Source organism: Hoplias malabaricus, chromosome 2, assembly GCF_029633855.1.
Source record: "Hoplias malabaricus isolate fHopMal1 chromosome 2, fHopMal1.hap1, whole genome shotgun sequence".
NCBI classification, from domain to species: domain Eukaryota; kingdom Metazoa; phylum Chordata; class Actinopteri; order Characiformes; family Erythrinidae; genus Hoplias; species Hoplias malabaricus.
Window position 1 is genome coordinate 14,049,440 of NC_089801.1, and position 18,117 is coordinate 14,067,556.

General features: G+C 50.4%; 38 non-coding genes across 38 annotated transcripts; all 38 read right to left on the bottom strand.

The window, feature by feature from the left end:
• Nucleotides 1–186: 186 nt before the first annotated feature.
• Nucleotides 187–293, bottom strand: LOC136688811 (U6 spliceosomal RNA). Its single transcript, XR_010801498.1, has one exon. It is a non-coding gene; the product is annotated as a U6 spliceosomal RNA (small nuclear RNA).
• Nucleotides 294–676: 383 nt separating this feature from the next.
• On the bottom strand, nucleotides 677–840 carry LOC136687940 (U1 spliceosomal RNA). The gene has a single exon (XR_010800656.1). It is a non-coding gene; the product is annotated as a U1 spliceosomal RNA (small nuclear RNA).
• A 263-nt stretch (nucleotides 841–1,103) lies between these two features.
• Nucleotides 1,104–1,210, bottom strand: LOC136688812 (U6 spliceosomal RNA). The gene has a single exon (XR_010801499.1). It is a non-coding gene; the product is annotated as a U6 spliceosomal RNA (small nuclear RNA).
• Nucleotides 1,211–1,631: 421 nt separating this feature from the next.
• Nucleotides 1,632–1,795, bottom strand: LOC136687834 (U1 spliceosomal RNA). The gene has a single exon (XR_010800555.1). It is a non-coding gene; the product is annotated as a U1 spliceosomal RNA (small nuclear RNA).
• A 263-nt stretch (nucleotides 1,796–2,058) lies between these two features.
• Nucleotides 2,059–2,165, bottom strand: LOC136688813 (U6 spliceosomal RNA). The gene has a single exon (XR_010801500.1). It is a non-coding gene; the product is annotated as a U6 spliceosomal RNA (small nuclear RNA).
• A 426-nt stretch (nucleotides 2,166–2,591) lies between these two features.
• On the bottom strand, nucleotides 2,592–2,755 carry LOC136687821 (U1 spliceosomal RNA). Its single transcript, XR_010800543.1, has one exon. It is a non-coding gene; the product is annotated as a U1 spliceosomal RNA (small nuclear RNA).
• A 263-nt stretch (nucleotides 2,756–3,018) lies between these two features.
• LOC136689015 (U6 spliceosomal RNA) lies at nucleotides 3,019–3,125 on the bottom strand. The gene has a single exon (XR_010801694.1). It is a non-coding gene; the product is annotated as a U6 spliceosomal RNA (small nuclear RNA).
• A 421-nt stretch (nucleotides 3,126–3,546) lies between these two features.
• Nucleotides 3,547–3,710, bottom strand: LOC136687822 (U1 spliceosomal RNA). Its single transcript, XR_010800544.1, has one exon. It is a non-coding gene; the product is annotated as a U1 spliceosomal RNA (small nuclear RNA).
• Nucleotides 3,711–3,973: 263 nt separating this feature from the next.
• LOC136688814 (U6 spliceosomal RNA) lies at nucleotides 3,974–4,080 on the bottom strand. Its single transcript, XR_010801501.1, has one exon. It is a non-coding gene; the product is annotated as a U6 spliceosomal RNA (small nuclear RNA).
• Nucleotides 4,081–4,491: 411 nt separating this feature from the next.
• On the bottom strand, nucleotides 4,492–4,655 carry LOC136688006 (U1 spliceosomal RNA). Its single transcript, XR_010800720.1, has one exon. It is a non-coding gene; the product is annotated as a U1 spliceosomal RNA (small nuclear RNA).
• Nucleotides 4,656–4,918: 263 nt separating this feature from the next.
• On the bottom strand, nucleotides 4,919–5,025 carry LOC136688815 (U6 spliceosomal RNA). Its single transcript, XR_010801502.1, has one exon. It is a non-coding gene; the product is annotated as a U6 spliceosomal RNA (small nuclear RNA).
• Nucleotides 5,026–5,437: 412 nt separating this feature from the next.
• Nucleotides 5,438–5,601, bottom strand: LOC136687835 (U1 spliceosomal RNA). Its single transcript, XR_010800556.1, has one exon. It is a non-coding gene; the product is annotated as a U1 spliceosomal RNA (small nuclear RNA).
• A 263-nt stretch (nucleotides 5,602–5,864) lies between these two features.
• Nucleotides 5,865–5,971, bottom strand: LOC136689022 (U6 spliceosomal RNA). Its single transcript, XR_010801701.1, has one exon. It is a non-coding gene; the product is annotated as a U6 spliceosomal RNA (small nuclear RNA).
• Nucleotides 5,972–6,381: 410 nt separating this feature from the next.
• Nucleotides 6,382–6,545, bottom strand: LOC136687990 (U1 spliceosomal RNA). Its single transcript, XR_010800705.1, has one exon. It is a non-coding gene; the product is annotated as a U1 spliceosomal RNA (small nuclear RNA).
• A 263-nt stretch (nucleotides 6,546–6,808) lies between these two features.
• On the bottom strand, nucleotides 6,809–6,915 carry LOC136688816 (U6 spliceosomal RNA). Its single transcript, XR_010801503.1, has one exon. It is a non-coding gene; the product is annotated as a U6 spliceosomal RNA (small nuclear RNA).
• Nucleotides 6,916–7,325: 410 nt separating this feature from the next.
• On the bottom strand, nucleotides 7,326–7,489 carry LOC136687974 (U1 spliceosomal RNA). The gene has a single exon (XR_010800689.1). It is a non-coding gene; the product is annotated as a U1 spliceosomal RNA (small nuclear RNA).
• A 263-nt stretch (nucleotides 7,490–7,752) lies between these two features.
• LOC136688817 (U6 spliceosomal RNA) lies at nucleotides 7,753–7,859 on the bottom strand. Its single transcript, XR_010801504.1, has one exon. It is a non-coding gene; the product is annotated as a U6 spliceosomal RNA (small nuclear RNA).
• A 421-nt stretch (nucleotides 7,860–8,280) lies between these two features.
• On the bottom strand, nucleotides 8,281–8,444 carry LOC136687836 (U1 spliceosomal RNA). Its single transcript, XR_010800557.1, has one exon. It is a non-coding gene; the product is annotated as a U1 spliceosomal RNA (small nuclear RNA).
• A 263-nt stretch (nucleotides 8,445–8,707) lies between these two features.
• On the bottom strand, nucleotides 8,708–8,814 carry LOC136688818 (U6 spliceosomal RNA). The gene has a single exon (XR_010801505.1). It is a non-coding gene; the product is annotated as a U6 spliceosomal RNA (small nuclear RNA).
• Nucleotides 8,815–9,235: 421 nt separating this feature from the next.
• LOC136687837 (U1 spliceosomal RNA) lies at nucleotides 9,236–9,399 on the bottom strand. Its single transcript, XR_010800558.1, has one exon. It is a non-coding gene; the product is annotated as a U1 spliceosomal RNA (small nuclear RNA).
• Nucleotides 9,400–9,662: 263 nt separating this feature from the next.
• On the bottom strand, nucleotides 9,663–9,769 carry LOC136688819 (U6 spliceosomal RNA). Its single transcript, XR_010801506.1, has one exon. It is a non-coding gene; the product is annotated as a U6 spliceosomal RNA (small nuclear RNA).
• A 410-nt stretch (nucleotides 9,770–10,179) lies between these two features.
• Nucleotides 10,180–10,343, bottom strand: LOC136687838 (U1 spliceosomal RNA). Its single transcript, XR_010800559.1, has one exon. It is a non-coding gene; the product is annotated as a U1 spliceosomal RNA (small nuclear RNA).
• A 263-nt stretch (nucleotides 10,344–10,606) lies between these two features.
• Nucleotides 10,607–10,713, bottom strand: LOC136688820 (U6 spliceosomal RNA). Its single transcript, XR_010801507.1, has one exon. It is a non-coding gene; the product is annotated as a U6 spliceosomal RNA (small nuclear RNA).
• A 410-nt stretch (nucleotides 10,714–11,123) lies between these two features.
• On the bottom strand, nucleotides 11,124–11,287 carry LOC136687982 (U1 spliceosomal RNA). Its single transcript, XR_010800697.1, has one exon. It is a non-coding gene; the product is annotated as a U1 spliceosomal RNA (small nuclear RNA).
• A 263-nt stretch (nucleotides 11,288–11,550) lies between these two features.
• Nucleotides 11,551–11,657, bottom strand: LOC136688821 (U6 spliceosomal RNA). Its single transcript, XR_010801508.1, has one exon. It is a non-coding gene; the product is annotated as a U6 spliceosomal RNA (small nuclear RNA).
• Nucleotides 11,658–12,082: 425 nt separating this feature from the next.
• On the bottom strand, nucleotides 12,083–12,246 carry LOC136687983 (U1 spliceosomal RNA). The gene has a single exon (XR_010800698.1). It is a non-coding gene; the product is annotated as a U1 spliceosomal RNA (small nuclear RNA).
• Nucleotides 12,247–12,509: 263 nt separating this feature from the next.
• On the bottom strand, nucleotides 12,510–12,616 carry LOC136688822 (U6 spliceosomal RNA). Its single transcript, XR_010801509.1, has one exon. It is a non-coding gene; the product is annotated as a U6 spliceosomal RNA (small nuclear RNA).
• Nucleotides 12,617–13,041: 425 nt separating this feature from the next.
• Nucleotides 13,042–13,205, bottom strand: LOC136687976 (U1 spliceosomal RNA). The gene has a single exon (XR_010800691.1). It is a non-coding gene; the product is annotated as a U1 spliceosomal RNA (small nuclear RNA).
• Nucleotides 13,206–13,468: 263 nt separating this feature from the next.
• LOC136688823 (U6 spliceosomal RNA) lies at nucleotides 13,469–13,575 on the bottom strand. Its single transcript, XR_010801510.1, has one exon. It is a non-coding gene; the product is annotated as a U6 spliceosomal RNA (small nuclear RNA).
• Nucleotides 13,576–13,995: 420 nt separating this feature from the next.
• Nucleotides 13,996–14,159, bottom strand: LOC136687839 (U1 spliceosomal RNA). Its single transcript, XR_010800560.1, has one exon. It is a non-coding gene; the product is annotated as a U1 spliceosomal RNA (small nuclear RNA).
• Nucleotides 14,160–14,422: 263 nt separating this feature from the next.
• On the bottom strand, nucleotides 14,423–14,529 carry LOC136688824 (U6 spliceosomal RNA). Its single transcript, XR_010801511.1, has one exon. It is a non-coding gene; the product is annotated as a U6 spliceosomal RNA (small nuclear RNA).
• A 427-nt stretch (nucleotides 14,530–14,956) lies between these two features.
• On the bottom strand, nucleotides 14,957–15,120 carry LOC136687840 (U1 spliceosomal RNA). Its single transcript, XR_010800561.1, has one exon. It is a non-coding gene; the product is annotated as a U1 spliceosomal RNA (small nuclear RNA).
• Nucleotides 15,121–15,383: 263 nt separating this feature from the next.
• LOC136689021 (U6 spliceosomal RNA) lies at nucleotides 15,384–15,490 on the bottom strand. The gene has a single exon (XR_010801700.1). It is a non-coding gene; the product is annotated as a U6 spliceosomal RNA (small nuclear RNA).
• Nucleotides 15,491–15,911: 421 nt separating this feature from the next.
• On the bottom strand, nucleotides 15,912–16,075 carry LOC136687979 (U1 spliceosomal RNA). The gene has a single exon (XR_010800694.1). It is a non-coding gene; the product is annotated as a U1 spliceosomal RNA (small nuclear RNA).
• A 263-nt stretch (nucleotides 16,076–16,338) lies between these two features.
• Nucleotides 16,339–16,445, bottom strand: LOC136688825 (U6 spliceosomal RNA). Its single transcript, XR_010801512.1, has one exon. It is a non-coding gene; the product is annotated as a U6 spliceosomal RNA (small nuclear RNA).
• Nucleotides 16,446–16,872: 427 nt separating this feature from the next.
• Nucleotides 16,873–17,036, bottom strand: LOC136688011 (U1 spliceosomal RNA). Its single transcript, XR_010800725.1, has one exon. It is a non-coding gene; the product is annotated as a U1 spliceosomal RNA (small nuclear RNA).
• Nucleotides 17,037–17,299: 263 nt separating this feature from the next.
• On the bottom strand, nucleotides 17,300–17,406 carry LOC136688826 (U6 spliceosomal RNA). Its single transcript, XR_010801513.1, has one exon. It is a non-coding gene; the product is annotated as a U6 spliceosomal RNA (small nuclear RNA).
• Nucleotides 17,407–17,816: 410 nt separating this feature from the next.
• Nucleotides 17,817–17,980, bottom strand: LOC136687841 (U1 spliceosomal RNA). Its single transcript, XR_010800562.1, has one exon. It is a non-coding gene; the product is annotated as a U1 spliceosomal RNA (small nuclear RNA).
• Between the last annotated feature and the right edge of the window lie 137 nt (nucleotides 17,981–18,117).

Below are 18,117 nucleotides of genomic sequence, written 5' to 3' on the forward strand. Positions count from 1 at the left end.
GGGGGAGGGCTTGAGGACTTCCTAGCCCCGCCCACCATGCTGATGGAAATGCGATTGTCTTGTGAATGTCTGTGGCCTCTTGTGGTCTGACGAGGCATAGGTTTAGCTCTCCTGGCAGCCACCTTTAACACTAGTGCTTGAGGATCTTCTGAAGCAGAGACATGCTGCGTTTCCGGTGTGATGGCGCAAAATATGGAACGCCTCACGGATTTGCGTGTCATCCTTTCGCAGGGGCCATGCTAATCTTCTCTGTATCGATCCAATTTTAGTATATGTGCTGCCGTAGCAAGCACAACGTGGACTTTTCACAGGGCCCACATGTACCTGCCGCATGTCCGCAAGCGTTCTGCAATGGGGTAGGTCTCCGAAATGCCTCTCCTTGCTGGTAAAAGTTGGCCCCCTCTGCCTAGTGGTGTGCCAGGCAACCGTAAAAAGACATAAATAAAAAAAAAAAACGTAAAATAAAACACACAACTAAAAAAACAGCTGACACACATGGAACTATGCTTGCAGAAAGTGTCTCCAAGTTAGTCTTGGGGTCTCACCGATCCTGGGAGCCTGATAAGTATGTGAGCTTTCTCCCTGTTCGCATTCCCTCCTGGTGAATCTTCTTTGAGCAACACCGCAGCTTGCGCTATAGTACTGATTCAGGTCTGTCTTTGGAACGAGATTTTGTCAGGGGAGAGCGCGAACGCAGTCCCCCACTACCAGAAATTATGCAGTCGAGACTCCCACATTTGGGGAATTCGCAAGGGTCAGCTCAGCCGGAGTGCAATGGCTGAGCCTCGCCTTGGGTGAACCACCTTTGTGATCATGGTGTCGCCCCTGCCAGGTAAGTATAAGTTCCTTGCAGCAATCTGGCAGGATCCTGTTGATCCCACAGGATGCAGGAAGAGGGTGCGGTGCAGAGAGGTGGTGGGGGAGGGCTTGAGGACTTCCTAGCCCCGCCCACCATGCTGATGGAAATGCGATTGTCTTGTGAATGTCTGTGGCCTCTTGTGGTCTGACGAGGCATAGGTTTAGCTCTCCTGGCAGCCACCTTTAACACTAGTGCTTGAGGATCTTCTGAAGCAGAGACATGCTGCGTTTCCGGTGTGATGGCGCAAAATATGGAACGCCTCACGGATTTGCGTGTCATCCTTTCGCAGGGGCCATGCTAATCTTCTCTGTATCGATCCAATTTTAGTATATGTGCTGCCGTAGCAAGCACAACGTGGACTTCTCACAGGGCCCACATGTACCTGCCGCATGTCCGCAAGCGTTCTGCAATGGGGTAGGTCTCCGAAATGCCTCTCCTTGCTGGTAAAAGTTGGCCCCCTCTGCCTAGTGGTGTGCCAGGCAACCGTAAAAAGACATAAATTAAAAAAAAACACACAAAAAAAATAAATAAAATAAAACACACAACTAAAAAAACCCAAAAACAAACAAACCTCAACCACAGCTGACACACATGGAACTATGCTTGCAGAAAGTGTCTCCAAGTTAGTCTTGGGGTCTCACCGATCCTGGGAGCCTGATAAGTATGTGAGCTTTCTCCCTGTTCGCATTCCCTCCTGGTGAATCTTCTTTGAGCAACACCGCAGCTTGCGCTATAGTACTGATTCAGGTCTGTCTTTGGAACGAGATTTTGTCAGGGGAGAGCGCGAACGCAGTCCCCCACTACCAGAAATTATGCAGTCGAGATTCCCACATTTGGGGAATTCGCAAGGGTCAGCTCAGCCGGAGTGCAATGGCTGAGCCTCGCCTTGGGTGAACCACCTTTGTGATCATGGTGTCGCCCCTGCCAGGTAAGTATAAGTTCCTTGCAGCAATCTGGCAGGATCCTGTTGATCCCACAGGATGCAGGAAGAGGGTGCGGTGCAGAGAGGTGGTGGGGGAGGGCTTGAGGACTTCCTAGCCCCGCCCACCATGCTGATGGAAATGCGATTGTCTTGTGAATGTCTGTGGCCTCTTGTGGTCTGAGGAGGCATAGGTTTAGCTCTCCTGGCAGCCACCTTTAACACTAGTGCTTGAGGATCTTCTGAAGCAGAGACATGCTGCGTTTCCGGTGTGATGGCGCAAAATATGGAACGCCTCACGGATTTGCGTGTCATCCTTTCGCAGGGGCCATGCTAATCTTCTCTGTATCGATCCAATTTTAGTATATGTGCTGCCGTAGCAAGCACAACGTGGACTTCTCACAGGGCCCACATGTACCTGCCGCATGTCCGCAAGCGTTCTGCAATGGGGTAGGTCTCCGAAATGCCTCTCCTTGCTGGTAAAAGTTGGCCCCCTCTGCCTAGCGGTGTGCCAGGCAACCGTAAAAAGACATAAATTAAAAAAACACACACAACTAAAAAAAATAAATAAAAATAAAACACACAACTAAAAAAACCCCAAAACAAACAAACCTCAACCACAGCTGACACACATGGAGCTATGCTTGCAGAGAGTGTCTCCAAGTTAGTCTTGGGGACTCACCGATCCTGGGAGCCTGATAAGTATGTGAGCTTTCTCCCTGTTCGCATTCCCTCCTGGTAAATCTTCTTTGAGCAACACCGCAGCTTGCGCTATAGTACTGATTCAGGTCTGTCTTTGGAACAAGATTTTGTCAGGGGAGAGCGCGAACGCAGTCCCCCACTACCAGAAATTATGCAGTCGAGATTCCCACATTTGGGGAATTCGCAAGGGTCAGCTCAGCCGGAGTGCAATGGCTGAGCCTCACCTTGGGTGAACCACCTTTGTGATCATGGTGTCGCCCCTGCCAGGTAAGTATAAGTTCCTTGCAGCAATCTGGCAGGATCCTGTTGATCCCACAGGATGCAGGAAGAGGGTGCGGTGCAGAGAGGTGGTGGGGGAGGGCTTGAGGACTTCCTAGCCCCGCCCACCATGCTGATGGAAATGCGATTGTCTTGTGAATGTCTGTGGCCTCTTGTGGTCTGACGAGGCATAGGTTTAGCTCTCCTGGCAGCCACCTTTAACACTAGTGCTTGAGGATCTTCTGAAGCAGAGACATGCTGCGTTTCCGGTGTGATGGCGCAAAATATGGAACGCCTCACGGATTTGCGTGTCATCCTTTCGCAGGGGCCATGCTAATCTTCTCTGTATGGATCCAATTTTAGTATATGTGCTGCCGTAGCAAGCACAACGTGGACTTCTCACAGGGCCCACATGTACCTGCCGCATGTCCGCAAGCGTTCTGCAATGGGGTAGGTCTCCGAAATGCCTCTCCTTGCTGGTAAAAGTTGGCCCCCTCTGCCTAGTGGTGTGCCAGGCAACCGTAAAAAGACATAAATTAAAAAAAAACACACAAAAAAAATAAATAAAATAAAACACACAACTAAAAAAACCCAAAAACAAACAAACCTCAACCACAGCTGACACACATGGAGCTATGCTTGCAGAGAGTGTCTCCAAGTTAGTCTTGGGGACTCACCGATCCTGGGAGCCTGATAAGTATGTGAACTTTCTCCCTGTTCGCATTCCCTCCTGGTGAATCTTCTTTGAGCAAAACCGCAACTTGCGCTATAGTACTGATTCAGGGCTGTCTTTGGAATGAGATTTTGTCAGGGGAGAGCGCGAACGCAGTCCCCCACTACCAGAAATTATGCAGTCGAGATTCCCACATTTGGGGAATTCGCAAGGGTCAGCTCAGCCGGAGTGCAATGGCTGAGCCTCACCTTGGGTGAACCACCTTTGTGATCATGGTGTCGCCCCTGCCAGGTAAGTATAAGTTCCTTGCAGCAATCTGGCAGGATCCTGTTGATCCCACAGGATGCAGGAAGAGGGTGCGGTGCAGAGAGGTGGTGGGGGAGGGCTTGAGGACTTCCTAGCCCCGCCCACCATGCTGATGGAAATGCGATTGTCTTGTGAATGTCTGTGGCCTCTTGTGGTCTGACGAGGCATAGGTTTAGCTCTCCTGGCAGCCACCTTTAACACTAGTGCTTGAGGATCTTCTGAAGCAGAGACATGCTGCGTTTCCGGTGTGATGGCGCAAAATATGGAACGCCTCACGGATTTGCGTGTCATCCTTTCGCAGGGGCCATGCTAATCTTCTCTGTATCGATCCAATTTTAGTATATGTGCTGCCGTAGCAAGCACAACGTGGACTTCTCACAGGGCCCACATGTACCTGCCGCATGTCCGCAAGCGTTCTGCAATGGGGTAGGTCTCCGAAATGCCTCTCCTTGCTGGTAAAAGTTGGCCCCCTCTGCCTAGTGGTGTGCCAGGCAACCGTAAAAAGACATAAATTTAAAAAAAAAAAACGTAAAATAAAACACACAACTAAAAAAAACCCAAAAACAAACAAACCTCAACCACAGCTGACACACATGGAACTATGCTTGCAGAGAGTGTCTCCAAGTTAGTCTTGGGGACTCACCGATCCTGGGAGCCTGATAAGTATGTGAGCTTTCTCCCTGTTCACATTCCCTCCTGGTGAATCTTCTTTGAGCAACACCGCAGCTTGCGCTATAGTACTGATTCAGGTCTGTCTTTGGAACGAGATTTTGTCAGGGGAGAGCGCGAACGCAGTCCCCCACTACCATAAATTATGCAGTCGAGATTCCCACATTTGGGGAATTCGCAAGGGTCAGCTCAGCCGGAGTGCAACGGCTGAGCCTCGCCTTGAGTGAAACACCTTTGTGATCATGGTGTCGCCCCTGCCAGGTAAGTATAAGTTCCTTGCAGCAATCTGGCAGGATCCTGTTGATCCCACAGGATGCAGGAAGAGGGTGCGGTGCAGAGAGGTGGTGGGGGAGGGCTTGAGGACTTCCTAGCCCCGCCCACCATGCTGATGGAAATGCGATTGTCTTGTGAATGTCTGTGGCCTCTTGTGGTCTGACGAGGCATAGGTTTAGCTCTCCTGGCAGCCACCTTTAACACTAGTGCTTGAGGATCTTCTGAAGCAGAGACATGCTGCGTTTCCGGTGTGATGGCGCAAAATATGGAACGCCTCACGGATTTGCGTGTCATCCTTTCGCAGGGGCCATGCTAATCTTCTCTGTATCGATCCAATTTTAGTATATGTGCTGCCGTAGCAAGCACAACGTGGACTTCTCACAGGGCCCACATGTACCTGCCGCATGTCCGCAAGCGTTCTGCAATGGGGTAGGTCTCCGAAATGCCTCTCCTTGCTGGTAAAAGTTGGCCCCCTCTGCCTAGTGGTGTGCCAGGCAACCGTAAAAAGACATAAATTTAAAAAAAAAAAAACGTAAAATAAAACACACAACTAAAAAAAACCCAAAAACAAACAAACCTCAACCACACCTGACACACATGGAACTATGCTTGCAGAGAGTGTCTCCAAGTTAGTCTTGGGGACTCACCGATCCTGGGAGCCTGATAAGTATGTGAGCTTTCTCCCTGTTCGCATTCCCTCCTGGTGAATCTTCTTCGAGCAACACCGCAGCTTGCGCTATAGTACTGATTCAGGTCTGTCTTTGGAACGAGATTTTGTCAGGGGAGAGCGCGAACGCAGTCCCCCACTACCAGAAATTATGCAGTCGAGATTCCCACATTTGGGGAATTCGCAAGGGTCAGCTCAGCCGGAGTGCAATGGCTGAGCCTCGCCTTGGGTGAACCACCTTTGTGATCATGGTGTCGCCCCTGCCAGGTAAGTATAAGTTCCTTGCAGCAATCTGGCAGGATCCTGTTGATCCCACAGGATGCAGGAAGAGGGTGCGGTGCAGAGAGGTGGTGGGGGAGGGCTTGAGGACTTCCTAGCCCCGCCCACCATGCTGATGGAAATGCGATTGTCTTGTGAATGTCTGTGGCCTCTTGTGGTCTGACGAGGCATAGGTTTAGCTCTCCTGGCAGCCACCTTTAACACTAGTGCTTGAGGATCTTCTGAAGCAGAGACATGCTGCGTTTCCGGTGTGATGGCGCAAAATATGGAACGCCTCACGGATTTGCGTGTCATCCTTTCACAGGGGCCATGCTAATCTTCTCTGTATCGATCCAATTTTAGTATATGTGCTGCTGTAGCAAGCACAACGTGGACTTCTCACAGGGCCCACATGTACCTGCCGCATGTCCGCAAGCGTTCTGCAATGGGGTAGGTCTCCGAAATGCCTCTCCTTGCTGGTAAAAGTTGGCCCCCTCTGCCTAGTGGTGTGCCAGGCAACCGTAAAAAGACATAAATTTAAAAAAAAAAACGTAAAATAAAACACACAACTAAAAAAAACCCAAAAACAAACAAACCTCAACCACAGCTGACACACATGGAACTATGCTTGCAGAGAGTGTCTCCAAGTTAGTCTTGGGGACTCACCGATCCTGGGAGCCTGATAAGTATGTGAGCTTTCTCTCTGTTCACATTCCCTCCCGGTGAATCTTCTTTGAGCAACACCGCAGCTTGCGCTATAGTACTGATTCAGGTCTGTCTTTGGAACGAGATTTTGTCAGGGGAGAGCGCGAACGCAGTCCCCCATTACCAGGAATTATGCAGTCGAGATTCCCACATTTGGGGAATTCGCAAGGGTCAGCTCAGCCGGAGTGCAATGGCTGAGCCTCGCCTTGGGTGAACCACCTTTGTGATCATGGTGTCGCCCCTGCCAGGTAAGTATAAGTTCCTTGCAGCAATCTGGCAGGATCCTGTTGATCCCACAGGATGCAGGAAGAGGGTGCGGTGCAGAGAGGTGGTGGGGGAGGGCTTGAGGACTTCCTAGCCCCGCCCACCATGCTGATGGAAATGCGATTGTCTTGTGAATGTCTGTGGCCTCTTGTGGTCTGACGAGGCATAGGTTTAGCTCTCCTGGCAGCCACCTTTAACACTAGTGCTTGAGGATCTTCTGAAGCAGAGACATGCTGCGTTTCCGGTGTGATGGCGCAAAATATGGAACGCCTCACGGATTTGCGTGTCATCCTTTCGCAGGGGCCATGCTAATCTTCTCTGTATCGATCCAATTTTAGTATATGTGCTGCCGTAGCAAGCACAACGTGGACTTCTCACAGGGCCCACATGTACCTGCCGCATGTCCGCAAGCGTTCTGCAATGGGGTAGGTCTCCGAAATGCCTCTCCTTGCTGGTAAAAGTTGGCCCCCTCTGCCTAGTGGTGTGCCAGGCAACCGTAAAAAAACATAAATTTAAAAAAAAAAACGTAAAATAAAACACACAACTAAAAAAAACCCAAAAACAAACAAACCTCAACCACAGCTGACACACATGGAACTATGCTTGCAGAGAGTGTCTCCAAGTTAGTCTTGGGGACTCACCGATCCTGGGAGCCTGATAAGTATGTGAGCTTTCTCCCTGTTCGCATTCCCTCCTGGTGAATCTTCTTTGAGCAACACCGCAGCTTGCGCTATAGTACTGATTCAGGTCTGTCTTTGGAACGAGATTTTGTGAGGGGAGAGCGCGAACGCAGTCCCCCACTACCAGAAATTATGCAGTCGAGATTCCCACATTTGGGGAATTCGCAAGGGTTAGCTCAGCCGGAGCGCAATGGCTGAGCCTCGCCTTGGGTGAACCACCTTTGTGATCATGGTGTCGCCCCTGCCAGGTAAGTATAAGTTCCTTGCAGCAATCTGGCAGGATCCTGTTGATCCCACAGGATGCAGGAAGAGGGTGCGGTGCAGAGAGGTGGTGGGGGAGGGCTTGAGGACTTCCTAGCCCCGCCCACCATGCTGATGGAAATGCGATTGTCTTGTGAATGTCTGTGGCCTCTTGTGGTCTGACGAGGCATAGGTTTAGCTCTCCTGGCAGCCACCTTTAACACTAGTGCTTGAGGATCTTCTGAAGCAGAGACATGCTGCGTTTCCGGTGTGATGGCGCAAAATATGGAACGCCTCACGGATTTGCGTGTCATCCTTTCGCAGGGGCCATGCTAATCTTCTCTGTATCGATCCAATTTTAGTATATGTGCTGCCGTAGCAAGCACAACGTGGACTTCTCACAGGGCCCACATGTACCTGCCGCATGTCCGCAAGCGTTCTGCAATGGGGTAGGTCTCCGAAATGCCTCTCCTTGCTGGTAAAAGTTGGCCCCCTCTGCCTAGTGGTGTGCCAGGCAACCGTAAAAAGACATAAATTTAAAAAAAACACACAAAAAAAAAAAGAAAAATAAAACACACAACTAAAAAAACCCAAAAACAAACAAACCTCAACCACAGCTGACGCACATGGAGCTATGCTTGCAGAGAGTGTCTCCAAGTTAGTCTTGGGGACTCACCGATCCTGGGAGCCTGATAAGTATGTGAGCTTTCTCCCTGTTCGCATTCCCTCCTGTTGAATCTTCTTTGAGCAAGACCGCAACTTGCGCTATAGTACTGATTCAGGTCTGTCTTTGGAACGAGATTTTGTCAGGGGAGAGCGCGAACGCAGTCCCCCACTACCAGAAATTATGCAGTCGAGATTCCCACATTTGGGGAATTCGCAAGGGTCAGCTCAGCCGGAGTGCAATGGCTGAGCCTCGCCTTGGGTGAACCACCTTTGTGATCATGGTGTCGCCCCTGCCAGGTAAGTATAAGTTCCTTGCAGCAATCTGGCAGGATCCTGTTGATCCCACAGGATGCAGGAAGAGGGTGCGGTGCAGAGAGGTGGTGGGGGAGGGCTTGAGGACTTCCTAGCCCCGCCCACCATGCTGATGGAAATGCGATTGTCTTGTGAATGTCTGTGGCCTCTTGTGGTCTGACGAGGCATAGGTTTAGCTCTCCTGGCAGCCACCTTTAACACTAGTGCTTGAGGATCTTCTGAAGCAGAGACATGCTGCGTTTGCGGTGTGATGGCGCAAAATATGGAACGCCTCACGGATTTGCGTGTCATCCTTTCGCAGGGGCCATGCTAATCTTCTCTGTATCGATCCAATTTTAGTATATGTGCTGCCGTAGCAAGCACAACGTGGACTTCTCACAGGGCCCACATGTACCTGCCGCATGTCCGCAAGCGTTCTGCAATGGGGTAGGTCTCCGAAATGCCTCTCCTTGCTGGTAAAAGTTGGCCCCCTCTGCCTAGTGGTGTGCCAGGCAACCGTAAAAAGACATAAATTAAAAAAAAACACACAAAAAAAATAAATAAAATAAAACACACAACTAAAAAACCCCAAAAACAAACAAACCTCAACCACAGCTGACGCACATGGAGCTATGCTTGCAGAGAGTGTCTCCAAGTTAGTCTTGGGGACTCACCGATCCTGGGAGCCTGATAAGTATGTGAACTTTCTCCCTGTTCGCATTCCCTCCTGGTGAATCTTCTTTGAGCAAAACCGCAACTTGCGCTATAGTACTGATTCAGGTCTGTCTTTGGAACGAGATTTTGTCAGGGGAGAGCGCGAACGCAGTCCCCCACTACCAGAAATTATGCAGTCGAGATTCCCACATTTGGGGAATTCGCAAGGGTCAGCTCAGCCGGAGTGCAATGGCTGAGCCTCGCCTTGGGTGAACCACCTTTGTGATCATGGTGTCGCCCCTGCCAGGTAAGTATAAGTTCCTTGCAGCAATCTGGCAGGATCCTGTTGATCCCACAGGATGCAGGAAGAGGGTGCGGTGCAGAGAGGTGGTGGGGGAGGGCTTGAGGACTTCCTAGCCCCGCCCACCATGCTGATGGAAATGCGATTGTCTTGTGAATGTCTGTGGCCTCTTGTGGTCTGACGAGGCATAGGTTTAGCTCTCCTGGCAGCCACCTTTAACACTAGTGCTTGAGAATCTTCTGAAGCAGAGACATGCTGCGTTTCCGGTGTGATGGCGCAAAATATGGAACGCCTCACGGATTTGCGTGTCATCCTTTCGCAGGGGCCATGCTAATCTTCTCTGTATCGATCCAATTTTAGTATATGTGCTGCCGTAGCAAGCACAACGTGGACTTCTCACAGGGCCCACATGAACCTGCCGCATGTCCGCAAGCGTTCTGCAATGGGGTAGGTCTCCGAAATGCCTCTCCTTGCTGGTAAAAGTTGGCCCCCTCTGCCTAGTGGTGTGCCAGGCAACCGTGAAAAGACATAAATTAAAAGAAAAAAACGTAAAATAAAACGCACAACTAAAGAAAACCCAAAAACAAACAAACCTCAACCACAGTTGACACACATGGAACTATGCTTGCAGAGAGTGTCTCCAAGTTAGTCTTGGGGACTCACCGATCCTGGGAGCCTGATAAGTATGTGAGCTTTCTCCCTGTTCACATTCCCTCCTGGTGAATCTTCTTTGAGCAACACCGCAGCTTGCGCTATAGTACTGATTCAGGTCTGTCTTTGGAACGAGATTTTGTCAGGGGAGAGCGCGAACGCAGTCCCCCACTACCAGAAATTATGCAGTCGAGATTCCCACATTTGGGGAATTCGCAAGGGTCAGCTCAGCCGGAGTGCAATGGCTGAGCCTCGCCTTGGGTGAACCACCTTTGTGATCATGGTGTCGCCCCTGCCAGGTAAGTATAAGTTCCTTGCAGCAATCTGGCAGGATCCTGTTGATCCCACAGGATGCAGGAAGAGGGTGCGGTGCAGAGAGGTGGTGGGGGAGGGCTTGAGGACTTCCTAGCCCCGCCCACCATGCTGATGGAAATGCGATTGTCTTGTGAATGTCTGTGGCCTCTTGTGGTCTGACGAGGCATAGGTTTAGCTCTCCTGGCAGCCACCTTTAACACTAGTGCTTGAGAATCTTCTGAAGCAGAGACATGCTGCGTTTCCGGTGTGATGGCGCAAAATATGGAACGCCTCACGGATTTGCGTGTCATCCTTTCGCAGGGGCCATGCTAATCTTCTCTGTATCGATCCAATTTTAGTATATGTGCTGCCGTAGCAAGCACAACGTGGACTTCTCACAGGGCCCACATGTACCTGCCGCATGTCCGTAAGCGTTCTGCAATGGGGTAGGTCTCCGAAATGCCTCTCCTTGCTGGTAAAAGTTGGCCCCCTCTGCCTAGTGGTGTGCCAGGCAACCGTAAAAAGACATAAATTAAAAAAAAAAAACGTAAAATAAAACGCACAACTAAAAAAAACCCAAAAACAAACAAACCTCAACCACAGCTGACACACATGGAACTATGCTTGCAGAGAGTGTCTCCAAGTTAGTCTTGGGGACTCACCGATCCTGGGAGCCTGATAAGTACGTGAGCTTTCTCCCTGTTCGCATTCCCTCCTGGTGAATCTTCTTTGAGCATCACCGCAGCTTGCGCTATAGTACTGATACAGGTCTGTCTTTGGAACGAGATTTTGTCAGGGGAGAGCGCGAACGCATTCCCCCACTACCAGAAATTATGCAGTCGAGATTCCCACATTCGGGGAATTCGCCAGGGTCAGCTCAGCCGGAGTGCAATGGCTGAGCCTCGCCTTGGGTGAACCACCTTTGTGATCATGGTGTCGCCCCTGCCAGGTAAGTATAAGTTCCTTGCAGCAATCTGGCAGGATCCTGTTGATCCCACAGGATGCAGGAAGAGGGTGCGGTGCAGAGAGGTGGTGGGGGAGGGCTTGAGGACTTCCTAGCCCCGCCCACCATGCTGATGGAAATGCGATTGTCTTGTGAATGTCTGTGGCCTCTTGTGGTCTGACGAGGCATAGGTTTAGCTCTCCTGGCAGCCACCTTTAACACTAGTGCTTGAGGATCTTCTGAAGCAGAGACATGCTGCGTTTGCGGTGTGATGGCGCAAAATATGGAACGCCTCACGGATTTGCGTGTCATCCTTTCGCAGGGGCCATGCTAATCTTCTCTGTATCGATCCAATTTTAGTATATGTGCTGCCGTAGCAAGCACAACGTGGACTTCTCACAGGGCCCACATGTACCTGCCGCATGTCCGCAAGCGTTCTGCAATGGGGTAGGTCTCCGAAATGCATCTCCTTGCTGGTAAAAGTTGGCCCGCTCTGCCTAGTGGTGTGCCAGGCAACCGTAAAAAGACATAAATTAAAAAAAACACACACAAAAAAAAAATAAATAAAAATAAAACACACAACTAAAAAAACCCAAAAGCAAACAAACCTCAACCACAGCTGACACACATGGAGCTATGCTTGCAGAGAGTGTCTCCAAGTTAGTCTTGGGGACTCACCGATCCTGGGAGCCTGATAAGTACGTGAGCTTTCTCCCTGTTCGCATTCCCTCCTGGTGAATCTTCTTTGAGCATCACCGCAGCTTGCGCTATAGTACTGATACAGGTCTGTCTTTGGAACGAGATTTTGTCAGGGGAGAGCGCGAACGCATTCCCCCACTACCAGAAATTATGCAGTCGAGATTCCCACATTCGGGGAATTCGCCAGGGTCAGCTCAGCCGGAGTGCAATGGCTGAGCCTCGCCTTGGGTGAACCACCTTTGTGATCATGGTGTCGCCCCTGCCAGGTAAGTATAAGTTCCTTGCAGCAATCTGGCAGGATCCTGTTGATCCCACAGGATGCAGGAAGAGGGTGCGGTGCAGAGAGGTGGTGGGGGAGGGCTTGAGGACTTCCTAGCCCCGCCCACCATGCTGATGGAAATGCGATTGTCTTGTGAATGTCTGTGGCCTCTTGTGGTCTGACGAGGCATAGGTTTAGCTCTCCTGGCAGCCACCTTTAACACTAGTGCTTGAGGATCTTCTGAAGCAGAGACATGCTGCGTTTGCGGTGTGATGGCGCAAAATATGGAACGCCTCACGGATTTGCGTGTCATCCTTTCGCAGGGGCCATGCTAATCTTCTCTGTATCGATCCAATTTTAGTATATGTGCTGCCGTAGCAAGCACAACGTGGACTTCTCACAGGGCCCACATGTACCTGCCGCATGTCCGCAAGCGTTCTGCAATGGGGTAGGTCTCCGAAATGCATCTCCTTGCTGGTAAAAGTTGGCCCGCTCTGCCTAGTGGTGTGCCAGGCAACCGTAAAAAGACATAAATTAAAAAAAACACACACAAAAAAAAAATAAATAAAAATAAAACACACAACTAAAAAAACCCAAAAGCAAACAAACCTCAACCACAGCTGACACACATGGAGCTATGCTTGCAGAGAGTGTCTCCAAGTTAGTCTTGGGGACTCACCGATCCTGGGAGCCTGATGAGTATGTGAGCTTTCTCCCTGATCGTATTCCCTCCTGGTAAATCTTCTTTGAGCAACACCGCAGCTTGCGCTATAGTACTGATTCAGGTCTGTCTTTGGAACGAGATTTTGTCAGGGGAGAGCGCGAACGCAGTCCCCCACTACCAGAAATTATGCAGTCGAGATTCCCACATTTGGGGAATTCGCAAGGGTCAGCTCAGCCGGAGTGCAATGGCTGAGCCTCGTCTTGGGTGAACCACCTTTGTGATCATGGTGTCGCCCCTGCCAGGTAAGTATAAGTTCCTTGCAGCAATCTGGCAGGATCCTGTTGATCCCACAGGATGCAGGAAGAGGGTGCGGTGCAGAGAGGTGGTGGGGGAGGGCTTGAGGACTTCCTAGCCCCGACCACCATGCTGATGGAAATGCGATTGTCTTGTGAATGTCTGTGGCCTCTTGTGGTCTGACGAGGCATAGGTTTAGCTCTCCTGGCAGCCACCTTTAACACTAGTGCTTGAGGATCTTCTGAAGCAGAGACATGCTGCGTTTCCGGTGTGATGGCGCAAAATATGGAACGCCTCACGGATTTGCGTGTCATCCTTTCGCAGGGGCCATGCTAATCTTCTCTGTATCGATCCAATTTTAGTATATGTGCTGCCGTAGCAAGCACAACGTGGACTTCTCACAGGGCCCACATGTACCTGCCGCATGTCCGCAAGCGTTCTGCAATGGGGTAGGTCTCCGAAATGCCTCTCCTTGCTGGTAAAAGTTGGCCCCCTCTGCCTAGTGGTGTGCCAGGCAACCGTAAAAAGACATAAATTTAAAAAAAACACACAAAAAAAAAAGAAAAATAAAACACACAACTAAAAAAACCCAAAAACAAACAAACCTCAACCACAGCTGACGCACATGGAGCTATGCTTGCAGAGAGTGTCTCCAAGTTAGTCTTGGGGACTCACCGATCCTGGGAGCCTGATAAGTATGTGAGCTTTCTCCCTGTTCGCATTCCCTCCTGTTGAATCTTCTTTGAGCAAGACCGCAACTTGCGCTATAGTACTGATTCAGGTCTGTCTTTGGAACGAGATTTTGTCAGGGGAGAGCGCGAACGCAGTCCCCCACTACCAGAAATTATGCAGTCGAGATTCCCACATTTGGGGAATTCGCAAGGGTCAGCTCAGCCGGAGTGCAATGGCTGAGCCTCGCCTTGGGTGAACCACCTTTGTGATCATGGTGTCGCCCCTGCCAGGTAAGTATAAGTTCCTTGCAGCAATCTGGCAGGATCCTGTTGATCCCACAGGATGCAGGAAGAGGGTGCGGTGCAGAGAGGTGGTGGGGGAGGGCTTGAGGACTTCCTAGCCCCGCCCACCATGCTGATGGAAATGCGATTGTCTTGTGAATGTCTGTGGCCTCTTGTGGTCTGACGAGGCATAGGTTTAGCTCTCCTGGCAGCCACCTTTAACACTAGTGCTTGAGGATCTTCTGAAGCAGAGACATGCTGCGTTTCCGGTGTGATGGCGCAAAATATGGAACGCCTCACGGATTTGCGTGTCATCCTTTCGCAGGGGCCATGCTAATCTTCTCTGTATCGATCCAATTTTAGTATATGTGCTGCCGTAGCAAGCACAACGTGGACTTCTCACAGGGCCCACATGTACCTGCCGCATATCCGCAAGCGTTCTGCAATGGGGTAGGTCTCCGAAATGCCTCTCCTTGCTGGTAAAAGTTGGCCCCCTCTGCCTAGTGGTGTGCCAGGCAACCGTAAAAAGACATAAATAAAAAAAAAACACACACACAAAATAAAAAAAAGAAAAATAAAACACACAACTAAAAAAACCCAAAAACAAACAAACCTCAACCACAGCTGACACACATGGAACTATGCTTGCAGAGAGTGTCTCCAAGTTAGTCTTGGGGACTCACCGATCCTGGGAGCCTGATAAGTATGTGAACTCTCTCCCTGTTCACATTCCCTCCTGGTGAATCTTCTTTGAGCAAGACCGCAACTTGCTCTATAGTACTGATTCAGGTCTGTCTTTGGAACGAGATTTTGTCAGGGGAGAGCGCGAACGCAGTCCCCCACTACCAGAAATTATGCAGTCGAGATTCCCACATTTGGGGAATTCGCAAGGGTCAGCTCAGCCGGAGTGCAATGGCTGAGCCTCGCCTTGGGTGAACCACCTTTGTGATCATGGTGTCGCCCCTGCCAGGTAAGTATAAGTTCCTTGCAGCAATCTGGCAGGATCCTGTTGATCCCACAGGATGCAGGAAGAGGGTGCGGTGCAGAGAGGTGGTGGGGGAGGGCTTGAGGACTTCCTAGCCCCGCCCACCATGCTGATGGAAATGCGATTGTCTTGTGAATGTCTGTGGCCTCTTGTGGTCTGACGAGGCATAGGTTTAGCTCTCCTGGCAGCCACCTTTAACACTAGTGCTTGAGGATCTTCTGAAGCAGAGACATGCTGCGTTTCCGGTGTGATGGCGCAAAATATGGAACGCCTCACGGATTTGCGTGTCATCCTTTCACAGGGGCCATGCTAATCTTCTCTGTATCGATCCAATTTTAGTATATGTGCTGCCGTAGCAAGCACAACGTGGACTTCTCACAGGGCCCACATGTACCTGCCGCATGTCCGCAAGCGTTCTGCAATGGGGTAGGTCTCAGAAATGCCTCTCCTTGCTGGTAAAAGTTGGCCCCCTCTGCCTAGTGGTGTGCCAGGCAACCGTAAAAAGACATAAATTAAAAAAAAACACACACAAAAAAAAAGAAAAATAAAACACACAACTAAAAAAACCCAAAAACAAACAAACCTCAACCACAGCTGACACACATGGAGCTATGCTTGCAGAGAGTGTCTCCAAGTTAGTCTTGGGGACTCACCGATCCTGGGAGCCTGATAAGTATGTGAGCTTTCTCCCTGTTCGCATTCCCTCCTGGTGAATCTTCTTTGAGCAAGACCGCAACTTGCGCTATAGTACTGATTCAGGTCTGTCTTTGGAACGAGATTTTGTCAGGGGAGAGCGCGAACGCAGTCCCCCACTACCAGAAATTATGCAGTCGAGATTCCCACATTTGAGGAATTCGCAAGGGTCAGCTCAGCCGGAGTACAATGGCTGAGCCTCGCCTTGGGTGAACCACCTTTGTGATCATGGTGTCGCCCCTGCCAGGTAAGTATAAGTTCCTTGCAGCAATCTGGCAGGATCCTGTTGATCCCACAGGATGCAGGAAGAGGGTGCGGTGCAGAGAGGTGGTGGGGGAGGGCTTGAGGACTTCCTAGCCCCGCCCACCATGCTGATGGAAATGCGATTGTCTTGTGAATGTCTGGGGCCTCTTGTGGTCTGACGAGGCATAGGTTTAGCTCTCCTGGCAGCCACCTTTAACACTAGTGCTTGAGGATCTTCTGAAGCAGAGACATGCTGCGTTTCCGGTGTGATGGCGCAAAATATGGAACGCCTCACGGATTTGCGTGTCATCCTTTCGCAGGGGCCATGCTAATCTTCTCTGTATCGATCCAATTTTAGTATATGTGCTGCCGTAGCAAGCACAACGTGGACTTCTCACAGGGCCCACATGTACCTGCCGCATGTCCGCAAGCGTTCTGCAATGGGGTAGGTCTCCGAAATGCCTCTCCTTGCTGGTAAAAGTTGGCCCCCTCTGCCTAGTGGTGTGCCAGGCAACCGTAAAAAGACATAAATTAAAAAAAAACACACACAAAAAAAAAATAAAATAAAAATAAAACACACAACTAAAAAAACCCAAAAGCAAACAAACCTCAACCACAGCTGACACACATGGAGCTATGCTTGCAGAGAGTGTCTCCAAGTTAGTCTTGGGGACTCACCGATCCTGGGAGCCTGATAAGTATGTGAGCTTTCTCCCTGTTCGCATTCCCTCCTGGTAAATCTTCTTTGAGCAACACCGCAGCTTGCGCTATAGTACTAATTCAGGTCTGTCTTTGGAACGAGATTTTGTCAGGGGAGAGCACGAACGCAGTCCCCCACTACCAGAAATTATGCAGTCGAGATTCCCACATTTGGGGAATTCGCAAGGGTCAGCTCAGCCGGAGTGCAATGGCTGAGCCTCGCCTTGGGTGAACCACCTTTGTGATCATGGAGTCGTCCCTGCCAGGTAAGTATAAGTTCCTTGCAGCAATCTGGCAGGATCCTGTTGATCCCACAGGATGCAGGAAGAGGGTGCGGTGCAGAGAGGTGGTGGGGGAGGGCTTGAGGACTTCCTAGCCCCGCCCACCATGCTGATGGAAATGCGATTGTCTTGTGAATGTCTGTGGCCTCTTGTGGTCTGACGAGGCATAGGTTTAGCTCTCCTGGCAGCCACCTTTAACACTAGTGCTTGAGGATCTTCTGAAGCAGAGACATGCTGCGTTTCCGGTGTGATGGCGCAAAATATGGAACGCCTCACGGATTTGCGTGTCATCCTTTCGCAGGGGCCATGCTAATCTTCTCTGTATCGATCCAATTTTAGTATATGTGCTGCCGTAGCAAGCACAACGTGGACTTCTCACAGGGCCCACATGTACCTGCCGCATGTCCGCAAGCGTTCTGCAATGGGGTAGGTCTCCGAAATGCCTCTCCTTGCTGGTAAAAGTTGGCCCCCTCTGCCTAGTGGTGTGCCAGGCAACCGTAAAAAGACATAAATTTAAAAAAAAAAACGTAAAATAAAACACACAACTAAAAAAAACCCAAAAACAAACAAACCTCAACCACAGCTGACACACATGGAACTATGCTTGCAGAGAGTGTCTCCAAGTTAGTCTTGGGGACTCACCGATCCTGGGAGCCTGATAAGTATGTGAGCTTTCTCCCTGTTCGCATTCTCTCCTGGTGAATCTTCTTTGAGCAACACCGCAGCTTGCGCTATAGTACTGATTCAGGTCTGTCTTTGGAACGAGATTTTGTCAGGGGAGAGCGCGAACGCAGTCCCCCACTACCAGAAATTATGCAGTCGAGATTCCCACATTTGGGGAATTCGCAAGGGTCAGCTCAGCCGGAGTGCAATGGCTGAGCCTCGCCTTGGGTGAACCACCTTTGTGATCATGGTGTCGCCCCTGCCAGGTAAGTATAAGTTCCTTGCAGCAATCTGGCAGGATCCTGTTGATCCCACAGGATGCAGGAAGAGGGTGCGGTGCAGAGAGGTGGTGGGGGAGGGCTTGAGGACTTCCTAGCCCCGCCCACCATGCTGATGGAAATGCGATTGTCT